This window comes from Mustela nigripes, chromosome 1, assembly GCF_022355385.1.
Source record: "Mustela nigripes isolate SB6536 chromosome 1, MUSNIG.SB6536, whole genome shotgun sequence".
Lineage (NCBI taxonomy): Eukaryota > Metazoa > Chordata > Mammalia > Carnivora > Mustelidae > Mustela > Mustela nigripes.
Genome location: NC_081557.1, coordinates 146185589 through 146209505, shown reverse-complemented (window position 1 = coordinate 146209505; position 23917 = coordinate 146185589). Strand labels below are relative to the sequence as shown.

The window sequence follows — 23917 nt, the reverse complement described above, 5'->3', positions numbered from 1 at the left end:
GGTGCCAGAGGAAACAGATCAAGCAGCCTCTAATTGGCCTCATTTATAGCCTTTTCACATAACCCGGGGTATCCTATTTTTTTTTTTTTTTTAAAGAAGAGCCCGCTGCACTCTGAAAAGAGCTTAATGTTTCTGTGAATAACATAATTAAAATGGAGATTAACATCAATGACTTAATCTGGGCCATTGATCTATGAAGAAGTTCTGCAAGGATTTAGTCAGAAGGCCTGTGGAGAGGAAAAATAAAAATATGGCTTGGTGCTGGAGCTGGAGGTTGCACAGTCCTGGAAGATGGCTGCTGCTGCCAAGCTGGATGAAACACTTCTGCTTGAAAACACCGTGGTCACGTGGGCGGAACCCCTCTGGGGTTAAATACACACACACACACACACCCTTATTATATATATATTATAATATATATAATATATATATATTTTATATATATATAAAGGTATATATAATATATGTGAGGATATATTATCTTCATATCCTGGGGGAAATATGCTTTGTTCTGGCAAACGCTGATTTGCTCTCACACCACAATCTCTGTTGATACCTGGTGTTTAGCGTGGTTTGCTCCACCACCTCTTGTGGAGGAGAGGGGAAAGGATGGTGAGAAGTGGTAACAGAGCAAACCAAACTGTCACCAACTTTTATCATCATCCCAGAGGAGGTTCTATTTCATGCATGAATTGCTTGGTGTGTATATTATTTATGGAGTCACCCAATGAAAACCACAAACTCTCAAAAACAAAAATAATCCCTTCTATTCACCCATGGAGTATATCTTCCAGTTCTAATTATTATCTGGAGAATTGAAGGGAGTTTCAGCCCACATCTATAGAATGTTACTTTTCCACTCATTTTTTTTCTGTATGTTTGGGAGACCATTCTCCACGGGTCTCTCATGTTTCCGTGTCTTACGACAGAGGTACTACCTGCCCTCTTATTGAGAACTACCTTCTACCTTCTAGTGTTTGTCTAGAAAACAGCCTTTTCTTTGGAAAAAACAGTATTTTTTCCAAAGCAATGAACAGGTATGCTTACTACAGAAGAAAATGAAAAAAATCTCTGTAGAGCAAACAACAAGTATACATATTGTCGATTACAGAAGGTTAAGTCTCCTTTTCTTTAATGCAAACCACTCTGTGTGAAGCCATGTATTTGGGCCCATTCCTGCCCCTTCTGTGAGACTTGGTACGAAGGGGGAAATCTAATTATGCTGATGCTCCTGCCTCCTGCTATGCCGTGAGTAGTTGAGTCCTTTGCCTGTGGCCCACAGATCTTGTTTCTTTTCTTTTCTTTTCTTTTTAAAGATTATTTATTTATTTATTTATTTGAGAGAGAGACAGTGAGAGAGAGCATGAGAGAGGAGAAGGTTAGAGGGAGCAGACTCCCCATGGAGCAGGGAGCACGATGCAGAACTTGATCCCAGGACTCTGGGATCATGACCTGAGCCGAAGGCAGTCGCCCAACCAACTGAGCCACCCAAGTGCCCCAGATCTTGTTTCTTCTGTGAGCATCGATGACCTGTTGCTACGTTATGGCAGCCTAACCTGTTTGCTTTTTTTTAAAATGATAAAAAATATAACTGCTTGAAGCAGAAGTTTTAAAGGTTTAGATTGCCTTTTGTTGTGATTATTGCACTTAAAATGGGCTCTGTGCTGATGTGAAAGGTCGGTTTATTAAAAGTGGAAGCAGGTAGAACTACACAAATACAAAAAACATTGAAGTCCCAGGAAGACTCTGAGTGGCAATGTAAATAAATTAAAGAAATTCTTTAGAGAGAACTCCCTATCTAAAACTCAGTTTTATCTAATATATGGTAGGCATATTATTGATGTCTGTTAAACTGAATTAAATAAAAGCCATTTTGCTTAACTCAGTGCACGCACGATATCCATGGCCAGCATCTAGTTAAACATTTACAAAATTTGTCAACTTGATTGATGGAAAAAACTAGTTTCTAGATATGGAGAGACAGTAGAGGAAAAAATAAACAGTATTGTAGAAAGACTGTGAAAGGCTAGGAAAATACAATTCTGAGGAAGGTCTTCCAGCACAAATGTGATTTAACCATAGAATAATCGATTTTCCCAAAGAACATGAAACTTCTCTGAACCATTCTTATCACTTAACCACAAGAGGAAGGGGGTGATGCTGCAAATAAACTGTCCATGGACGTGTGGTTATACCTGCATGTCCTTCATATTTGCAGAACTACACTCAACCATGTTATCTTGGTCTGTGGTTGTGACTGATAAGTTTGTGGTCAGACTGCTGGGCTTGCCAGACCTTTAGTTTATGGCTACAGGTCTTCTTTGTAGAGACTCGTTTTTATTTGTAAATGTGCACCTTTGCTAGGAGTCTGAGTGCCTATACCCAGAAAAGGTTCCTTCCACCTCCATTCCCAGCACCCGGTTGATGCACCCCAAATTGGTCTCTCTCTTCGTGCTCCTATTAAGGCCATCTATATAGCTTAGAACTTACAGCAAGGGTTTGACCTGATTTCAGCTGCCATTTACTATTATTATTATTATTTTGAGAGGGAGGGTGGGGAAGGGCAGAGGGAGAAGGAGAGAGAATCTTAAGCAGGCTCCATGCCCAGCATGGAGCCCAACGTCGGGGTTGATTCTGTGACCATGACCTGAGCTGGAATCAAGAGTCGGACTCTTAACAAACTGAGCCACACACGTGCCCCTATTATTATTTTTTATTGTCCTTTATGCTAATGGATTTATTATTTTCTTCATTAGCTTTTATGTTTATTTACTTTCCATATTCCAGTTCTCTGCTGTATTTTTAAAACTTCATCTTTTATAAAAATATAATTTTTTACATCCACATGTGTATGAACACATATATAACATGTTGTGTTATTCAGGCCCTCAATAAAAATGCCTGTGTACTCATTAAACAGATTGAGAAATAAGATTCTGGAAGCCTCCTTTATTCTTCCTTCTAATAAGTACCCCTCCCTCCTCTCAAAGGCAGTCAATATGTTGATTTCTAGCATCAGAGAAGAGTTGGTCTTTTTTGAACATGATGTAAATGAATCAGACAGTTTGTATTCTTTTATGACTGGTCTCTGAATTAGAAGTATATCTGTGAGATATATCTATATTATTGCATAACCAATGCATAACCATTGTGCTAGTACACACAACATATACCCCCCACACCATGCTTTATACAGTCTACTGTTGATAGATTGTTGGGTTATTTCCAACATTTGTCTCTTGTATAAAAGGTAACTTTTATACATCTTTTGGAGCACATGTATATACCACTCTGTTATATAACCAGGAGTGGAACTGGTAGGTATGGTCCATATATGTGATATTAATTTTATGTGTCAATCTGACTGGCCATGGGCTGCCTAGATTACATGTTATTTCTGGGTGTGTCTGTAAGTGTGTGGTTGAGATTAGCATTTGAATCTGTCCCCAGTGTGTACATGGGCATCATCTAATCCACTGAGGGCCTGAATAGAACAAAAAGGGATGGTGGGAGGAAATTGCCTGGCTTTTCTACCTACCAGTTTGAGTTGGGTCATCTCATTTAATCTTCTTTGGCCTTCAGATTTGGGGGATTTTTTTTTAAGATTTATTTATTTATTTTTAAAGAAGGGACGTGGGAAGGGAGAGTAAGGGGAGGGGCAGAGAGAGAGAATCTTTCAGGCAGATTTATTGCTGAGCATGGAGCCCAAGTCAGGACTCTATCTCACAACCACAAGATCATGACTCGAGCTGAAACCAAGAGTCAGATGCTCGACTGACTGAGTCACCCAGGTGCCCCCAAAATGGGATTTAAACCATCAGCCCCCTTGGTACTCAGGACTATGTATAAACTTGGACAGAATTATACCCCTGGCTTTCCTGGGTCTCCAATTTGCTGTAAGGTGGATTTTGGGATGTCTCAGCTTCTGTAATCACATGAGCCAATTCCTCATAATAAATCTCTCTTTCTCTTTCACTTGCACATGGAGGCGTGTGCACATACATGTCTCTTTGTTTGGTTAAATTGTTAACCTCTGTTATTTCCATAATATTTAATTAAATAATGGAAAATTATAGAGATAATTTAGGGTCTAGAAGAGTTTAACTTTCTCCAGCAAGAATTTATTTCTCCTTCTGGAAGGCAAATGGATTTAATTTAATGGATTTAACATTTGAGCTGATTTGAAGCTCCTTGTGAGGTCTGCCTTGTTTTTACTTCATTACTACTCCAAGAGCATAGATTTTCTGGAGTCCTAGCTAAAAATCTTGGTTGTTTAGCATAGTCCTTCTTTCTGGGACTGCCAGAGTTCATAACAATGAATAAAACAATAAATAAATAAAATAAAAAGACTTTACAATTATTTTTTAATTTTTAATATTATGAGACATATTTATATTAAAACAAATTGTTTTTTATCTGAAATTCAAAGCTAGCTTACATGTTGTATTTTATCCAGCAAATTTACTTCTCCTTTAGTGGATCTGCTCTTTAATTTCCCTTTAGCCAACCCATGAGGGCTTTGAAGGTTCTGTTCAGTTTTTCTTCCACCAATTTCTATTTAGCTCCTGAATTATGTGTTGGAAATAACAAATACCTCGAGGAGAAATGTGCTGAATATCCAGCATACCCCTGATTGTCACTTTTTTCTTGCTCTTGATCTCTTAAGTCCTCACACAATTGTAACTGTCTGATGTTTTCTAGAAAATGTATAAATATTTTATTTTAGATACCAGTAATTAGAACAGAATTTCCAGTTCTTTGTCCAATTCAAAATTTAAATCTACTTATTAAAATTACTATTTCTGGGATGCCTGGGTGGCTCAGTCAGTAAGCTTCTGACTTTGGTTCAGGTCATGATCTTGGAGTCCTGGGATTGAGCCCCATGATGGGCTCAACACTCAGTCCAGAGTCTGCTTCTCCCTTTCCCTATGTCCCTCTTCCTTCCCTCCCCTTCTCCCTGCTCTTCCTCTTTTTCTCATATAAATAAATAAAATCATTTTTAAAATGTTACTATTTCTGATTTATGAGTATCATTAATAATAACAATAATAATAATAGAAGATAACATTTTAAACACAAAATGTTTCTGTCAATAATTTAAGTATTTTACATGGATTGACTAATTCTCACAAACCTGTTTGAGATAGATATTATCGTTATGTCCATTTTTTAGAAACCTTTTTTTAAAAGCCTGCAACTGATATCTATTAGGGACTGAGGAGCACCACCACAGAGAACTGAGAAAACAATTAGTGCTCACTGTTGGAGCTTGGCACGGTGCCTCATATTAGCTACTTACCCCATAAATAAGAATTAATGGTCACTGGACAGTTTGCCATTCAGGTGGCACAACTCACATTAGCTAATTGCATTTACTTGGCCTTGGGAACACCCACCTCATTTAGGATGCTGGTCTTTCAACATTATTATGCTTTTGTGGTGTGTTTCCTCAGACAATTTTGGAACCGTGTTTTTCAAGCCCTGTTTTAGCAACAGCAATTCAGTATTCCAAACAGATCAATGGCTGAAGAAAGTTAGAGTGACACACGCTACTTGGTTATCTTTCTTTCTCTCCATTGTGAACTTAAGAAAACTATTTAGAAATCTTCAGAGCTTTAGGGCAGCACAAAGTTTTGAAAAATGCCCATCTGACTCCTACCTGATTGTTCCAGAATTTTTTTTAATTTATTTTTTTAAAGATTTTATTTATTTATTTGAGAGAGAGAGAGAGATCACAAGTATGCAGAGAGGCAGGCAGGTGGGGGATGGGGATGGGGGGAGATGCAGGCTCCCTGCTGAGCAGAAAGTCCCATGCGGAGCTTGATCCCAGGACCCTGAGATCATGACCTGAGCCTAAGTCAGAGGCTTTAACCCACTGAGCCACCCAGGTGCCCCATGTTCCAGAAATTTTGTAACAGTAAAATATGGTTCCAGTCCATGGGCATGGTTGATTGATCCAGAAGTAGAAACCTAGCACAGATTGAGCCAAGTTGAGCTCTTCTCTAGTATTTTGGGAAAACTAGTTGAGTAAGAAGCTGAGCTTTAATATAGAAAGAAGCCAGTTCTTGGTCCCATCTCAGGGACTTGGACTTTACTCCTCAAATTGGGATTTTCTTGCTTGGAAACATTGCATCTTTATTTATCTATACCAAGGGAATTTTAGCAGACGTCCATTATGAAGTCTTTCCATGGATTTTAAGCCTCTTGAGGGCCTCAGCCATGTGCTCTTTGCCACTTGTAACCTCTGCAATGGTGATCATAATTGCACTGATGAATCTCCATGGTGTACTTATAGGAGCAATGGGTTTAAATACAGAAATTCTTCCATCTCAGTGCACTAGGTCACAGGTTCTTTGGTTAACTTCAGAGGGTGTCATGTAATCTCTTTAGACTAAAAAAAAAAAAAAAAAAAAGAGAGAGGAGAGAACTTTTTTTTTTTTTTTTGTATTTATTAAAAATGTAGAAGAGAGAGGGATATCTGGGTGGTTCAGTTAAGTGTCTGTCTTCACCTCAGGTCATGATCAAAGCAGCCTGGGATTGAGTCCTGCATCAGGGGGAGGTCTGCTTCTCCCTCTGCCTATTGTTCCCCCTAATTGTGTTCTATCACTCTGACAAATAAATAAGTACATTTTTAAAAATAAAATAAAATAAAATGTAGAAGAGAGATGACACTAGAAAACAATACAAGTTCACAACTGCAAAAAGTCAACAAATCTCACCAAAACAAAGACAGAGAGAAACATGGGTGAGTGAGAGTTTTCCTAAGAACCATAAATTGAGTGTGCATAGAAACCTAAATTTTCCAAGAGAAATAGTCTAGATCTGATGAGGTTTTTCTTCTCCAAGAAAGCCCAGTGGCTGAAAGGGAAATAAAGACAGTAGGACAAGAGGAAGAACAACAGAGAGGAAAAGGACAAAGGGAGGGAACATATTGAGAATCTCTGAATCTCAACAAAAATTTCATGTAGATAACTTAAGAAATCCTCAAAGCAGAGGTGATCTGAATTAACAGATGATTCAAGCAGGGCGATTTCAACAGGGAATGGTGATATCATCAAAGTGGGGGAGACAAATAAAACTCGGTAAAAACACAGCAACTCTGCTCTTCATCAGCAAGACATCTTGGGTATATAGATCCAAAAATCCTGAGGGCAAAGCTGGGAACATTGCTTATGGATCAATAGGACTACATCATTTAACCAATGACATTTATATGTGACACTTTGATGGCCACGAGCACAAATTTTGAGCTAGAGAGACCTGAATTTAAAACCCAACTTTTTGTAAGTTTTCTCATCTTTAAAATGTAAAGAGCAAAATTTACCTATTTTTCCTTCTCTGTCTCTGTCTTTGTCTTGTGGTCATGAATGAAAGTAACCAAAGCCATGAACCTGTCCTTGCAAACAACATCCTGTGAAGCAAGGGCTAGATCTTTGATGTTATACCTCATGGGGTCCCATTCTCTCTGCTCTTCATGGAGATATCAAACCCAATGTCCCCTGGTCTTCTAATAGTAATATTATGAGATTCTTACCATACAAAACTTTTCACATGTGAAGTGCATATATTCTGAGGCATTCAAAAACTAGGTATAAAGATGACAGAATCTAATAAAATGAAACAGTGCAGATAAATCTGTGCCTAATGCTCCTTATTTTTTCCATGCCTTTCAGTTTCTAAGTCCACACAGTGTTTTGAAGTGAACTGCATCCAAACAGTACAATTTCAGGTCACAGAGGCTAAGACAACTCTCTAAATAGAAGAGTGCCGCCTCAAAAAAACATAAAAAATTAAAAAAAAAAAAAAAAAAGCGCATGTGAGAGAGAAGCTATTTGGCAGGAAGGAAAAACTCTCTCTGAAAAACAGCCTGAAACAAAAAATCAGAAACAAGGCCAAAAGAATGTAAATGTATTTCTTCAGGCTGCCTTTGTAGGCACAATATTTATTTTACTTTCTCTATCAGGAAATAAGAAAATTGGCCAACGAAGAGATCTGTTTTTATGCTCGGCATTGAAAATGGACAAACTGCCATCTTCCTGGAGGAATTCTAGTATGATTGTTATTTACAAATGTTTTGCTTAGAGAATAAGGCACAGAGTGGAGTTCTGTCCATTGAATACCTTTGTTTGTTTTTGCTTGGTTAGCTGATTTTCCACAATTACTTCTTCCACACCCACCTACAAATTACAGTAGAAATGTTGATGTTGCATTTCTGCCTGCGGAGTCTTCCTGTCATCAGATAGGAGCGCTGGAAATCCAGAATATTAACTCAAAAGGTTACACTTCTATAGCCCCTTCATTTCTCAAATTCATTTTTGGCATGAGACAGCAACGCTTTCTCCTTGCTTCAGTGTGAGACTGAGGAAATTACTGTTTGGCTCAGCTCTGTTGTCCAAGGTCATTTCCCAGGCTACGGTATCCAGTTTAGACTATTCCATAAGTGGCGCCTGAGTGGCTCAATGGGTTAAACCTCTTTAGCTCAGATCTCAGGGTCCTGGGATTGAGCCGTGGCTCTCGGCTCAGTGAGGAGCCTGCTTCCCTCCCCTTCTCTGCCTGCTTCTCTGCCTGCTTGTGATCTCTGTCAAATAAATAAATACAATCTCAAAAAAAAAAAAAAGGCTATTCCATAAGCAACATAAATGTTAACTAAATAATAACCTATACAATGGCATGTATTAAGACAGACGGAAGAGAAGAAACTCTCTCCAAAGAAATAGCTACAAAGCTGGTTATTGTAGTTTCTTCTGACTCATCCTGAAAATACTGAAATGTGGTTTGAAGTTAATGTCCCAATAAATAGAGGGGTCTTTTGATTGGCATGATTAGTTGTCTTGTATTACAGTATGGGACAGCACAAGGATAAACATAGCTGGGTGAAATTCTACACAGTCTATAGCAGAAATAATGTTAAAGTTATCAATTTACTGGCAAGACCAGGACGACATGTGCTCGCACCTTTTCTTCATGTGCTTTTAGTCCTTTGTTTCTTTTTTCTATCATCTGTGCATGGTGACATGCTCCGCAATCAGAGGCCTACGATCAAATCAATTTGGAAAACTGCATATGCCAGTTTCCTCTTGGATATTTGGAATGTAGAGCTGAAAGTCAAAGGATTTGAGAAGTTCTGTGTAAAGAAGGTATTTAACTCAGCTTGTTTCTCAGGTTTTTGACCACAAAACACTTTTGATTGCTTTTTGTCACATGCAATTTACATGAAGAGTAGAGTGGGTTTTTTTTTTTTTTTTTTTAATTAAAGTAGCGATCAGAAGCTATGGATTTTAAACTGTTTTTTTCTTCTACTTTATTGGTTATGGTTTTCTTTTCTTTTCTTTTTTTTTTCCTGTTGGCGAAAGGAGAGCTCCAATAGCAGTATGAAACATTGAGTAAGCCAGTGTTTCTTCTCTGCCAAGTTCTTGCAGGCCTCAGGGCTTGTGTTGATAGCTCTCCTCTCCTCTGGGTGCACCCTGGGGACACCCGCCGAGGCACAGGTGAGACACTCTATTGTCCTGTCTCCTCTGTGCTCGAATCCAGGGGTCAAAATTTGGCTTCGGAGGTCTGAATGTAAATATTACATGTTTTTCATTTATTGAATCATCTATATTTATCACAGAAAATTTTTCCAAAATTTTTTCCGGTAATTATCTTTGATCCATCTCTAAACTACTGCCTCCTGCTTTTTTCCAAGTCATAATTTTTCTTAAAGATTTTATTTTTTAAAAATTTTTGAAAATATTTTATTTATTTATTTTTAGAGAGAGGGCATAAGTAGGGAGAGGGGCAGACAGAGAGAGAAGGAGAAGCGGGCTTCCCGCTGAGCAGGGAACCCAACATGGGGCTGATCCCAGGATCCTGGGATCATGACCTGAGCTGAAGGCAACTGCTTTAACCAACAGAGACACCCAGGCACCTCCCAAGTCATAATTTTTAAAAACTTCTTTTTATAAGTATTTGTAAATTAAGGTAGTGACCACTGCAATTACAGGCAAACCACCAAATTTCATCCATTGATTCAATACAAGTTTTCTTCTCTGCTCATGAAGTTCAAAGTAGGCCCTTCCACATTGTAGCTCCATGATCTTCTCTATTTGGCCTCCAAAATCTTTGCAGAGGGGAAAGAGAAAGGAGTGCCACATTTGGAGGTTTTATAGGCCAGGTCTGAAAGAGGCACAAGTCACTTCAACTCTCATTCCATGGGCTACAATCCAGTCACACAGCACAACAACCATAAGAAATATGAAAGATAGTCAAGCTATCTGCTTGTGCAAAGGGGTGAAAGGGCTTGCTTCACAGCAATCTCAACACTAGCACTGATCATCTCTAACCCCCAGGATGTAGGGGAAGATTGCACTTCAATTATTTTGGGAGGAATTTTAAATTGTTAGCTGAATTAACATGAAAGGTGAACTAGTCTTTCACCAGTGCTCTTACATGTTTCCATGACCATAGCTCTTTCTAACCCAAAGAATTTACCAAGGAAACTAATGTGACAAACAACACAAAGGTTATTTTGTGAGCTTGATCCCAGTTAGATATGAAGATGATTAACGGAGAAAAGCCAAATATCCGTGAAGCATACACAATTCTCTAAAGGAGTCATCTTTATGTAAGCAATGAGTACACTGCACTTGGTTACTTTTTCCTTCCTTCTTTTTTTTTTTTTTTTTAAGATTTTATTTATTTTTTTGGCAGAGAGAGAGAGGTAGCAAGAGAGGGAACACAAGCAGGGGGAGTGAGAGAGAAGCAGCCCTCCCATTGAGCAGAGAGCCCAATGTGATGTGATGCATGGGTTGATCCCAGGACACTGGGATCCTGACCTGAGCCAAAGGCAGCCGCTTAACGACTGAGCCACCCAGGTGCTCCCATACTTGTGTTTCATTAAAATTTTAATGGACAGTTTAGACTTTTAAAGCTTGGTCTTATCATTTTTATTACAAAATCTATTTATCTAACTTCTAAATCAGGTTCCTGACAGCAATAAATTCCAAACCTTGCCAAATGTTACATTCCATTTGCTATACGTGCCATATTGCATTTTTAGGAGGCAATTTCGTAATGAACGCCAAAGATTTAAAATACTTATTAAAAGGAAAAGTTTTCAAAGTCACCTTTTCGAGTATCTAAAACTTTTTCTAGATTCAGAGAAATAAAAGAAAAGCAATGTTATAAATGTCTTCACATAATAAAACATATGCAGGATAATATGTTTTCTTTCTTGCTGTAATTGATGGTATCAAGAATGTTAATTAATGAGGAAAGTTGGGGTTTGGTTTTTAAGAACCTTTACTCAAGGTTCAGATCGGCCTTTTTTTAATTTTTATTTTTTTCTTTCCAAGTTTTTATTTAAATTCCAGTTAGTTAACATACAGTGTAATATTAGTTTCAGTTGAAGAATTTAGTGATTCATCACTTACATACAACACTGGAGCTCGTCACAAGCGCCCTCCTTAATCCCCATCACATATTTCACACATCCCTCCCTCCCCGGCCTGGCCCACCTCCCCTCTGGTAACCATCAGTTTGTTCCATATAGCTAAGAGTCTGTTTCTTGGTTTGTCTCTTTCTTTCCCACTCCGACCCATGTTTGTTTGTTTTGTTTCTTAAGTTATACATATGATTGAAATCATGGTATTTGTCTTTCTCTGACTTATTTTACTTAGCATAATACTCTCTAGGTCTATCCATGTTGTTGCAAATGACAAGATTTTATTCTTTTGATGGCTGAGTCATATTCCATTGTGTATATATACCACATCTTCTTTATCTATTCATCAGTCGATGGACATTTGGGCTCTTTCCTTAATTTGGCTACTATAGATAGTGTTGCTATAAACATTGGGGTAGGATGTGCTTTTTGAATCAGTATTTTTGTATCCTTTGGGTAAATACCTCATCGTGAAATTGCTGGATCCTAGGACAGTTCTATTTTTAACTTCCTGAAGAACCTCCATACTGTTTTACAGAGTGGCTGCACCAGTTTGCATTCTCACCAATATTGTAAGAGGGTTTCTTTTCTGCACATTCTTGCCAGCACCTGTTGTTTCAGGTTGATTTTAATAACTGCTGATATAATTGCTTTCAATAGGAGTTTATGGTTCAATTATGCAAGTTGTTTTTTAAAAAATAATGATGCTTACAGAATTTTTGATTGACATTTTCCGTGGTTATTCCTTCTAACTTCTTTTCTTCCTTCCAAATTTCTACCAGTTCCTTCCAAAGTCCATCCAAATTTCCTTTTCCCAACCTCTTGATTAAAATGTAATGATTTTTCCTCTAGTAAATATCTTCATACTCTAGGTTTAAACATAACGTTTAAACACATGCACACATACACACACACACACACACACACACACACCCAAAACAATTAGAAGAAACACAGAGTATATGTGATTCCTTACAGTATATTGAGTAAACTGGATTTTACTCATTTCATTTTTATTCTTAGTTTGTTTGTACATTGGCCATACAAAGGCCAAAAATGTTTATTCCCAGACCCCTTGATTTTTGGACCCATTATAAATATGTCTTGCCCATTTGGGGGGATGGTGTTAGAAATGTTACAGCCATTCCAAGGCCACATTTTGAGGTTGACCCTTATCCTGCTTTCAGTAGCCACTCTGGGGCTTATGCTGAAGGGAGACCTGTATTAAAAATATACTATTAATTGACCAGTGCTATTACTAAGAAACTTATCCAGAGACATGACATTTTACTCTTTATTATCATTATTATTATTTTCATCAGAATTAATTTCTCTGTGTGGTCCATGTAGAAAAAAAATTAAATTCCCTTGGGAAGTCTAACTCATCAAAGAAGTGGAGAATGAAGCAGCTAAGACTCATTGTATTCTTCACTTAACCCTCAAAGAAAAAGTATGTTTGTTCTATGTGTCTTATGTTAATGTCATTTGCTTCTTTTTTGCTAGGTAGAGTGTTAAAGACAAGACCAAAAATTTGGTATTTTTTTGAAACAAGATGCGATTGGGAGGGAGACAAACCATAAGAGACTCTTTTTTTTTTTTTTTTTAAGAAGTTATTTATTTATTCAACAGACAGGGATCACAAGTAGGCAGAGAGGCAGGCAGAGAGAGAGGCTGGCAGAAGCAGGCTCCCTGCTGAACAGAGAGCCTAATGCGGGGCTCAATCCCAGGACCCTGGTATCACGACCTGAGCTGAAGGCAGAGGCTTTAACCCACTGAGCCACCCAGAGGCCCCCGCATAAGAGACTCTTAATCTCACAAAAACACTGAGGGTTGCTAGGGGGGAAAAGCGTATCTAGAGGGTAGTGGGGTTATGGACATTGGGGAGGGTATGTGCTATGGTGAGTGCTGTGAAGTGTCTAAGCCTGATAATTCACAGACCTGTACCCCTGGGGCAAATAATACACTATATCTTAACTAAAAAAACTTAAAAATAAAATAAAATAATTTTGGTAATTTTTAGTAATGAATTCTGAATGCAGGTGTAATGCTCATGATCCTTCATGTAATGGTAGTTCTCTAAACAGACACATTTTAATTAGGAATTCAATTTTCAGATCATATTTGACTTATCAGAATATAGATATTGGTATTTTTAATTACCTTGTCTTTTAAAATCCAAAATGAAATGGAATTTACCAGTGCAGGAACATCTCTTCACAGATAATTGGCTGAAAATTGAGAAATTACTTGTGGTTACAAGTGGGAGATTTTAGGCATTGTGAAGCTTAAAAACAAAAAAGGTTATAAAGATATAGTGTCAAAACATAGCAAGAAAATGGAAGCATTTTGTGACTGTAAGTTATTTTACAAAATGTGGAATTCTCTTTGTTATGAGCAAAACATTAAATATTCATAGTACAATGCTCATTTATCAACTGTAATCAGCAGTCTTTAAGTTTTATGAAATGATCAGAACATGTTAATTACCTAATTAAATACAAATTTGAGTAAAATGAAGTATAGCATGTTTAATTTAGACCAATTTACATGTAATTAATTTAAGTTTAAAAGCTTTCACCAAATACAGCACTCATGAATCCACTCATCCATTTATTACACAAAGGCTTTTTTTTTTTTTTTTTTTGCATGAAATCAATGTTTTAAAGTTTTCTTTGATCAGTCTATGAGCACCCATCATGTACTGGGCACTGTGCCAGTGGCGACTGTCACAAACAGTTCAACAAGGGAAGGAAGGAACTAGCCTGTTCTTGACCTTTAGATTTCTGTCTAAATGTTCCCTCACAGGCATCCCCTGACTGCCCGCATAAATTAGAATTCCCAGTAATTGCTATTTCAGTGCTTGAATAATTTCTTTGTAGGGTTTATCACCACTTGTTAATTTGTCTACTTATATTTCAGATCTCTGTTCTCTACAATGTAAGCTTTATGAAGGTAGGCTGTTTACATGTCTTGTTCATAGTAGTATCTTCAGTGCCTAAAACATATTAGATGCCTAACAAACAAGCTGAAGGAAAGAGCCATGTATTGGTTAAGGTAGCATGACTTGGTGGCTTATGGTCAATAAGTGCTTTTTTCTTAGTGGCATAAAGTACAGTTAAAGTAAACAATCAGTCAGTATAAGAATAAATGATGTAGACCCATCCAGCTCTAAGAGTACATATTCATAAATGCTATGGAGATATATTTTATATAATTTTAAAAGATTTTATTATTTATCTGAGAGGGAGTACAAGCAGAGGGAAGAGCAGAGGGGGAAGGAGAAGGACAAGCAGACTCTGCACCCATCAGGGAGCTGGACATGGGGCTGAATCCCAGGACCCTGAGATCATGACCTGAGGTTAAGGCACCCAGAGATCTTTTTTAATACGTGCTATTTTTGTCCCTCCTCCTATTATATGTAATCTTTTAGGAGATGCTTGGTTTATGAGGGTGGAAGCCTCATTAATATGATCAATGCCTTTCTAAAAGAAACCTCAGAGGGACCCCCCACCCCCGTTTGCCATAGGAAGACATAGCAGAAGGACAACCACTGATGACCCAGGAGGAGAGCCCTCACCAGATCCCCAATCTGCCAGCACTGAGATCATGGACTTCGCAGCAAACAGACTATGAGAAAAAAATTTACGGTGTTTATAAACCACCTAGTCCGTGATATCTTTGTTATGGTAGCTGCAATGGACTAAAACATAGAGGTACACATTAACACATGCTCTGGAAGTACAGACTAACATATATCACAGACATACACAGTCACAGTGTCAGCAGTTTGTGTTAACGCATTTTATAGAGGGACACGTTCTCACATGTTATGGAGGTACATGCTAAGAGCTAAGGAAGCACCATCATGGATCCATTAACATAACTCTGGAGAAAACAGATGACATTTTATTTGGATCTTAAATGACAAATTCGAATTTTTCAGGTGAAAAGCATTCAATATAGAGCACAAAACTGAAAATAATCGGAAGGGCTAAACGTGTGATCTCTGTATAAGGCAATCTTCTTCTTTCTGTGTCTATGTGGCAAAAATCTACAAATCTGGATATGGTGAGAAGATTCATGGGAGAGTGGCAGAGGTGGTCCTGGTCAGGTTTTGGTCCCCAGGGTTGGCATGGGAAGCACACTGAATGCCTGGGGGAGCAGCAAGCGAGAGAAGGAACATGGTGGTCACGGCACAGAGAAGGTAGTAGTAGTAATAACTATGAAGGCTAGACACAAGAGTACTCTACTGGAAGCCCTGTGTCTTTAAGGGCAAATAATGAAACTACACAAAGTGAGCAGACAGCGCTCTGCAGAGGGTATAATCATGTCTCTGAGAGGACAACCCACCTATGCCCTTTTGGGCTACACTGCCTATGAGTGAGTAAAATGAAGGGAATAAATGAGTGCTAGTACTTTGAGAAATACCTGGGATTTTCTAGAATGTATATCTTTCTCATAGAATCTGCAGATTAAGTATATGCAGTTTTTCACAGTGAGTACACCTTCCCCAGTATCCTGAGAATGCCTGTAAGTAAGGGATGTTTGACTTTCTGTGGTGATTTGTCTTACCTTGATTGAGTTGAGACACTTGTCTCAGACCTTATATTAGGAAAGTTCTTGTATTAGGAAAGATTTGTTATGACGCTTACATGTCTGTTAAACACAATCCCAGGGACTGAGGGACTGTTAGAAAAACCATTAGCCAAACTGTAAATATTTTTAACACATGTTTTTCATTCATTTTTAAATTTATTTAATTAGTTTCTCAAATTTGAGACAGATCTCAATAGTTTTTCTGTTAGCGCTTTAACAGTTTTTGTTCGTTTGTTTGTTTTAAGCATAGGAAGTGGTCCTTAAAGAGGATTCAGTATAATGCCTCTGAGACTCTTATGGACACATAGAATTGGTAATGACAGTTTTTTTGTTTGTTTGTTTGTTTGTTTTTTTAGCTAGAATATATTTGTGAGCATGTGCAGAATCTGTGTGGAAGGTATTTTGGTGTCTCTCTGAGCAATAAGGCACAGAGTTCCTCTAGCACAAGAAGCTTCCAGAAAGGAGGGTATACCATGACTAGCTTGGAAGTTGATGACTTGGTCTGGTAAGTTTTGGATTTCAGTTGAGCATTGTAAGCTTTAGGCATTCTTGCTTTCAACTAATCTCTCTCCATTTAGTTTTGTCTTTGTTATTGGTTTGAAAACTGAACAGCTTACTTGACCATGCTCTTTGGTTTCTTTTCACATTTGTGATTTTATTTTATTTATTTTTAAAAAGATTTTATTTATTTATTATATATATATATATAGAGAGAGAGAGAGAGTGAGTGCGAGCGCGCGCATGCACAAGCAGGGAGAGCAGCAGGCAGAGGGAGAAGGAGAAGCAGGCTCACACCTGAGCAAGAAGCCCCATATGGGACTTGATCCCAGGACCCTGGGATCATGACCTGAGCTGAAGGCAGATGCTCGATCAACTGATCCACCTCAGCACCCAGCTTTGTGATTTTAGATTTGCCTACGAGTATGCTCCTTTTGGCCACCTCAGGTAAATATCCCACCTGAACTTTACTACACCTGAGAGAAGTTCTTTTTACCTCTTTCTCACATTTGTCACCTGGTGAGCAAACCCTGGGAAAATGCTTCCTCTTTGTAATGTGTAGACATTGCCAGTGTGTTGAATACTAGGAGTTTTCAATTGCTCTAGGAATTTCAGGTTTTCTAATCATGGAAATAATACAAGATGAGTTTATTAAATGGCATTAAATGTAATTATTTTTAAAAAGGAAAAGTACAAATATACTTATAACCTTAAACTCTGTTAAAAAATTTTGATGAAAATGGAGAATCACCAATGGTTTTTCAGGATACACTGAAGTTTATGTCCTTTGAAGTTCTTCAAAAACTCAATATAAATCAACATACCATTTTCACATTCTTTCCCAATCGAATCATAGTTGTGAGTAAATGGTCTTTCACATATGAAATGAGATTGTAAAACTGTGCCCTCTGCTTGCTCATTCTGGGAGATTTCATGTTGCACGAAGAAAGTTATTCAAGATCTATGTCCAAGTTGCTGGACTGAGATGAACTAGGCATGAAATCTGATCTGAGGACCATGAGGGATTTACCAATGTCTTTGTGTGACCTCAGTCTCTTGGAGAAGCTTTTGTAAGTTCCTGTAGGTCAAGAGCTGGAGGCAGGAGAAATCATAGCTGCAGGGTCACAGATAACCACAAACCCTTCCTTCCTCTGCATGTCAGCAGTCTCCTTGGCAACACATATTCTCCCATGCCTTTGAAAATTATTTTCAAGTAGGAATTATTTGGGTTGTTTCAGCAATGAAGATGTCTAAAGCTAAGGACAAGAAATCAATGTTTTTCTCCTTAGTAGGGAAAGAGCTCTCCCATGAATGTAAATTAGTCATAAGTTAAGCATTTCAGTCATGCTTAATGCATTCTATAGCTTCATAGGGGCTCTCCTACTAAAGTCTCATAAGCTAGACTTGAAAATACTGTGGAAATCCAAGTGACTTCTGCCAGGTTCATTTTAAGAACCAGTTCTAGGGAAAATAAATCAGAAAGGAAGAAATCAGGATGCCACTCTGGATGGCTGCTGCTGGGAGCCCCCATTTTCTGCTTTGTTTCTGTTCAGTGGAAGAAACCACAATCTTGGAGTTACCACTTACAAAATGGAACAGCATGGCATCACTATTATTTCCTTTAAAAAAAAGAGAAAGATTTGTTTATTTGTTTTAGAGAGAAAGAGAGCATGAATGGGAGGGGGAGGGAGAGATAATCTCAAGCAGACTTCCACTGAGTGTGGAACCTGATGTGGCTAAAATTGTGCTTATGAAATAAAAATGCTGCTCTGTAGGGTGTTGCTGGGAGTAAAACAATCCTGTTTTCCCTAATTTTTCTCCTTCATGGGCTCCTTCCTTCCCCTATTCAGTTTTCCAATTCAAGTTGTATGGAAGGAGGCTATTTAGAATATTTTTATCCTGAAAACTAGATAGTTTTTAAGTTTTTCATGCAAAACCTTAAGTATTTGTATCAAATAAAAAGGTCTCCAATGTAAAAAAAAAAAAAATTCCTACTGAGCATCTCTGGGAATATACATGAACATATATGTACCATGAATGTGTTGTAATTTTAAATACAAAAATTCTCCTTTCATTACAGTGTTCTGGATCTTTGGGAATTTTGGGTTCCCAGCATGAATTGAAACCCATTTTTTTTTTTTTATTTTGACTGGAATTTTATTGTCTTTATATATCAACTTGGGGATAACTTCTATCTTTATAACATAGAGTCTTCTATTCCATAAATGTGGTGTTGCTCTTTATTTGCTTAGATTTCCTTAACACCTTTTCACTGAAATTATACAGTTTTCTTCTCAAGAATTGAACCCCACTTATATCCTGACCCATACTAATCCTTTCTAAAAACTTAAAAAACAATGGGCAGTTTGCATGAACTAAAAGAGCTCGATGACCAGATGAAAAGCTCAGTATTAATGCTTAAAAGGCTTTCATTTGTGTAGAACGGGGTGACTGCCCCATAACGCAGGGCATGGAAATAGCCCTCCATAGGAGATGGAGCAGTTAGGACTCATTCATGAGATACAGTAGTCCTTCATTACCTGAGGTTTTGTTTTCTATGGTTTTGGTTACCAGGGTCAACTGCCGTCTGGAAGCAGATGATCCTACATCCCAATGCCCATAGTCATGAACCTCACCTCATCTCATCACAAAGCATTTTATCATTGCATATTGTCACCAGAAGAATAAGTATAGTAGAGTAAGATATTTTCATAGAGAGAGCACATTCACTTAACTTTTATTACAGTATATTGTTATAATTGTTCTATTTTATTATTAGTTATTATTGTTAATCTCTTACTATGCCTAATTTATCAATTTATCAATTTATCATATGTAACTCTGGATAGGAAAAAATAGTATATATAGGGTTCAGTACTCTGCAGTTTCAGACATCCGCTGGGGTCTTGTAACATATCCTGCATTCGTAAGGGGAAATACTTTATTTGCCTGTCGTGCCCGAGGATTGAGACTTCATGATCCTTTCTGAGTGAGTCCTCGATACATCGCTCAGCCTCCTTAGCCAGAGTGGGCTGACTTAAGCTGGACAAGCTGGAGCCTATCTTTCAGTAACTTAGAAATAAGACAAATTGGATCTAGCAAGTGTCCACACCTGATTAAGTTGGCCATGATTGTGTATATACAAGGATAGTAGAGAATGTTGGTCTGCACAGAGAAAGAAGGTTGGAAGGCATTTAGTGGAACAGATATCACTGACAATGTGTCTCTAGAAAGAGAGAATCCCTGGGCATCTCGCTATTTGATTGCCTTTGGTTTTATTTTAAAATTTTATTTATTTACTTGACAGAGATCACAAGTAGGCAGGGAGGCAGGCAGAGAGAGAAGAGGAAGCAGGCTCCCCATGGAGCAGAGAGCCCGATGTGGGGCCAATCCCAGGACCCTGGGATCATGACCTGAGCTGAAGGCAGAGGCTTTAACCCACTGAGCCACCCAGGAACCCCTGGTTTAATTTTAAAAGAACAATACTCGTTAGCTTATACCTGGTTTCATTTTGGGAAGTATTACTGAGCATGAGCCAATGTCAACCGTAAGAAGAACCTAAGTTTGCACTAATAGAAGATTTTGGTCTGCCCTGTAAGGCTTCTAATGGCAAGAAAATAATCAGAGCCTAGGCTCAACTATTATCTCTACTTAGCAGCTATAACATATAGAAATATATGGTGGAAAATGGCCAAGAATACTCATTGGTTTATGGATTTCATAATACAGTAGTTATATCATAACTTTTCCCAGGTGGGACATAAGAAGGAACTTTCTGTAGTGGCCTATGGCAAAGTGGTTCCTCCCCAATATCTTCTTTCTAATCACCATAGTACTATTTTTTCTCTCTCTTTTTAAAAATATTTTATTTATTTATTTGACACAGAGAGAGAGAGAGATAACAAGTAGGCAGAGAGGCAGGCAGAGAGAAAGGGGGAAGCAGGTTTCCTGCTGAGCAGAAAGCCTGATGTGGGGCTCCATTTCAGGACCCTGAGATCATGACCTGAGCTGAAGGCAGAGGCTTTAACCCACTGAGCCACCCAGGCGCCCCAGTACTATTCTCTTTTAACCCAAACATTAAATGTATCTGCTATAAGAATGAGGTCATGCCGTAGAATCCAGCTCTAGTTACAGAACACTTGCGCTGAATTTTGTTTTTACCACTTCACTGATACTGCTCACACCAAAGCGGCAGATAAACTTTCCTGCTACCAGATCCAACGGCCCCATTCCAGTTCTCATTATACTAATCCATTCACCAGCATTCATCAGGATGGATCACTGACTACCTCAAAAGCTACCTTTTTGTGTTTCTTCCCTGTCTCCACCTTCCTTGTTTTCCACCAACCTGACTATTCTTTCTCAATTTCCTATGTTAATCATCCTCTGTTCAACCTCTAATTTTGCCATGTCTCAGATCTGCCAATATCCTTGTTCCTTTCTTGCACATCTAAACTCTCATAGAGGCCAGTCACCTCAAATATTTCTTGTATGCCAATGGCTCCAAATTTTATCTATCTCTGATATTTCTCATGAATTTCTTAGGCATGTATACAACTGCCTACTCAAAATATCTGTACATATTTGTTTCCAAGATACTTCAAACATAAAATGTCCAAATAGAATTCTTTATTCTTCATATTTCCAAATAAATCCCAGTCTCAGTAAATAGCAATAGGTTCATGCCCCAACCTTAGGAATAATTTTTTTTTTCCTTTTTCCACATCAATATATATACCAGTCTTCTCACTCTGCCTTAAAATAATCCCAAATCCCTTCCTTCTTCCCTATCTCTCCAATATTAGTATCTTAAAGACTCAGTCATTGCTTATCTGAACAACTATATTAACCTCCCTTCCTTTCACTGTTCCTGCATCCTCATCTAACCACCACCGGAGCAACCAAAGTGATCTTTCAACATCTATGTAAGGCCAGAATACTCCAGCTTATAATTCTCCAGTGATGTCCCATCAAATTTAGAAGAGGGTGAGTGGGCTCAATCTGATATTTAAGACCCTGCCTAATGAAGAACTTCATCTTGTACCCTTCTTTCTCCCATAATTCTCCCCTTCTTTTACTATGCTTCTGTTTCATTGACCTTATTTCTGTTTCCTAGACATTGGAAATAATTCTCATTTAAGAACTTGTGTACCAACTAGTTCTTTCTTCCTGTGTCTTCTTCTAACTTAAGATCTTAGCTTAAACATCACCATTTTAGAGTTTTCCCTTGACCGAGCATATAAAGCCATACATAAAACTCTACATACTCAGTCTTATTTTCTTATGGTGTTAGTGAATTAGTAATATTACTGAAAATTTTGTTTATTTTTTTTTATCACCTCTTTATTCTCTCTTTAGAATGTGAACTCAAGCTATCAGGTTAGAAGTTGCAATTCACAATGTGCACATTGTTAATGTTTTCAGGTTAAAAGATTTTATTATTGCTTTATTATATTATTATATTATATATTATTATTATATATTATATTATTATTTATTATATTATTGCTTTATTATAATGGCAACAAAATGTTTTTTTCCTAACAAATCAGTATGTTATAATAATTTTTAGGCAGAAGGAAGTAGTGTCTTATTCTAATGTTATATATGTATACATTCTAATATCATTATATATACATATTTGATAGACATTGTTGATATAATATCTCAAATAATCTGTGCTTCCAAGCAAAGAAATTGCATTTTAAGTTAGCATAGTAATCACCATATCTTAAAAATTTTTGGAAGCTCCCATTATTCTTAGCACAGTGACCAAATTTGATATTGAATATTGTAGTTCCTATTTACTCTTTTATTTGGTGCTGTGTTACGTTGCTGAGTTTTAAAATTCAATATATAAGTACTTGCATAATACAATCCACTATTTAATAACTAAGGTATTTTTTTGAAGTGTTGTCTGTAGATATCTTAGAGATCACCCTTGCAACAGTTTGGTGAGTATAGCATAGCATTATTTGTTACTATGATTATTTCACTATGTAAAATATAACTTTCTAATTTAAATAACCTTTAGATGCATATTATTTTATTTTAGTTTATTTTATTTTTTTAAAGATTTTATTTATTTATTTGACAGAGAGATCACAAGCAGGCAGAGAGGCAGGCAGAGAGAATGGAGGAAGCAGGCTCCCTGCTGAGCAGAGAGCCGGATGCGGGGCTCGATCCCAGGACCCTGAGATCATGACCCGAGCCGAAGGCAGCGGCTTAACCACTGAGCCACCCAGGCACCCCTAGATGCATATTATTTTAAAGTGCTATAAAATTTAAGATAAAATACTACATTGTTAAATCTTATTTGACTACAGATGTCAAGATTAAAGAAAAGTAGAGCTGTTAGAATAGAACTATAAGAATATTATTCTGTATCATTAAACAGAATTTTGGAGAAATGTGATGGAATGCCAAAAAAAAAAAAAAAAGAGGAAAAATAATTCAGAGCTATTACTTTCAGCAAACTATAGCCCAGATATGCCACTGATAGAGTAAAACACAAATTTACCCTGTACCTCCATATCAACCATATCTAATGAATTTCAAGAAAAACTGATAGGAAAAGAAATGGATGACTAGGGCGCCTGGGTGGCTCAGTGGGTTAAGCCGCTGCCTTCAGCTCGGGTCATGATCTCAGGGTCCTGGGATCGAGTCCCACATCAGGCTCTCCGCTCAGCGGGGAGCCTGCTTCCCTCTCTCTCTCTCTCTGCCTGCCTCTCCATCTACTTGTGATTTCTTTCTGTGAAATAAATAAATAAATCTTAAAAAAAAAAAAAAGAAATGGATGACCTATTTATACCAAATGTACTTTCTCCTGTCCCAGATATATAACAATGTAACTAGAATATTCAACTAGAAGACATTCTTGTTTAAAGTTATCCATTACAAGTTGGAAATAATAACAGGGTAAATCTCAAAAGATATTGCATGTAGAAAGTTTTCAGTAACTTATTTTACATAAATTATTCTAAATGTTGAAAAAAAGTCAACATTTTTAATTCTCAAAGGTTTTGTATTTGCTCTTTAATAAAGACCCTTTGGGGATAGGAAAAAATGACCTGAAAAATGAGAATGGGTGAAAGGATTGGCAATAATTATCACATATTTTCTGTAGACATAAATAGAATGTAACATGTAATAATGATATCAAGTATTCAAAATGAAATTCTGATTTAACTACTATAACTCTGGATCCCACAGAGTAGAATCTATGAAAATGAGACACAATATTGACATGCTGCTATTGAATGCCTGACTTTGATTCATTTTTGTGAAAGTGTCTAACATTCAGTGAGTCATCTATAAAATTTTGATTATATCAATAAGGATATTCTTAAAATGACATGTGGTGGACTAGATTATTGTCCAAAAATATTTTCTCTTTCTCCC

General features: G+C 37.4%; 1 pseudogene; it reads left to right on the top strand.

Moving 5' to 3' along the window:
- Window positions 1-291: 291 nt before the first annotated feature.
- The window catches only part of LOC132025440 (peroxynitrite isomerase THAP4-like), an 86769-nt pseudogene continuing 63143 nt past the window's right edge, over window positions 292-23917 (top strand).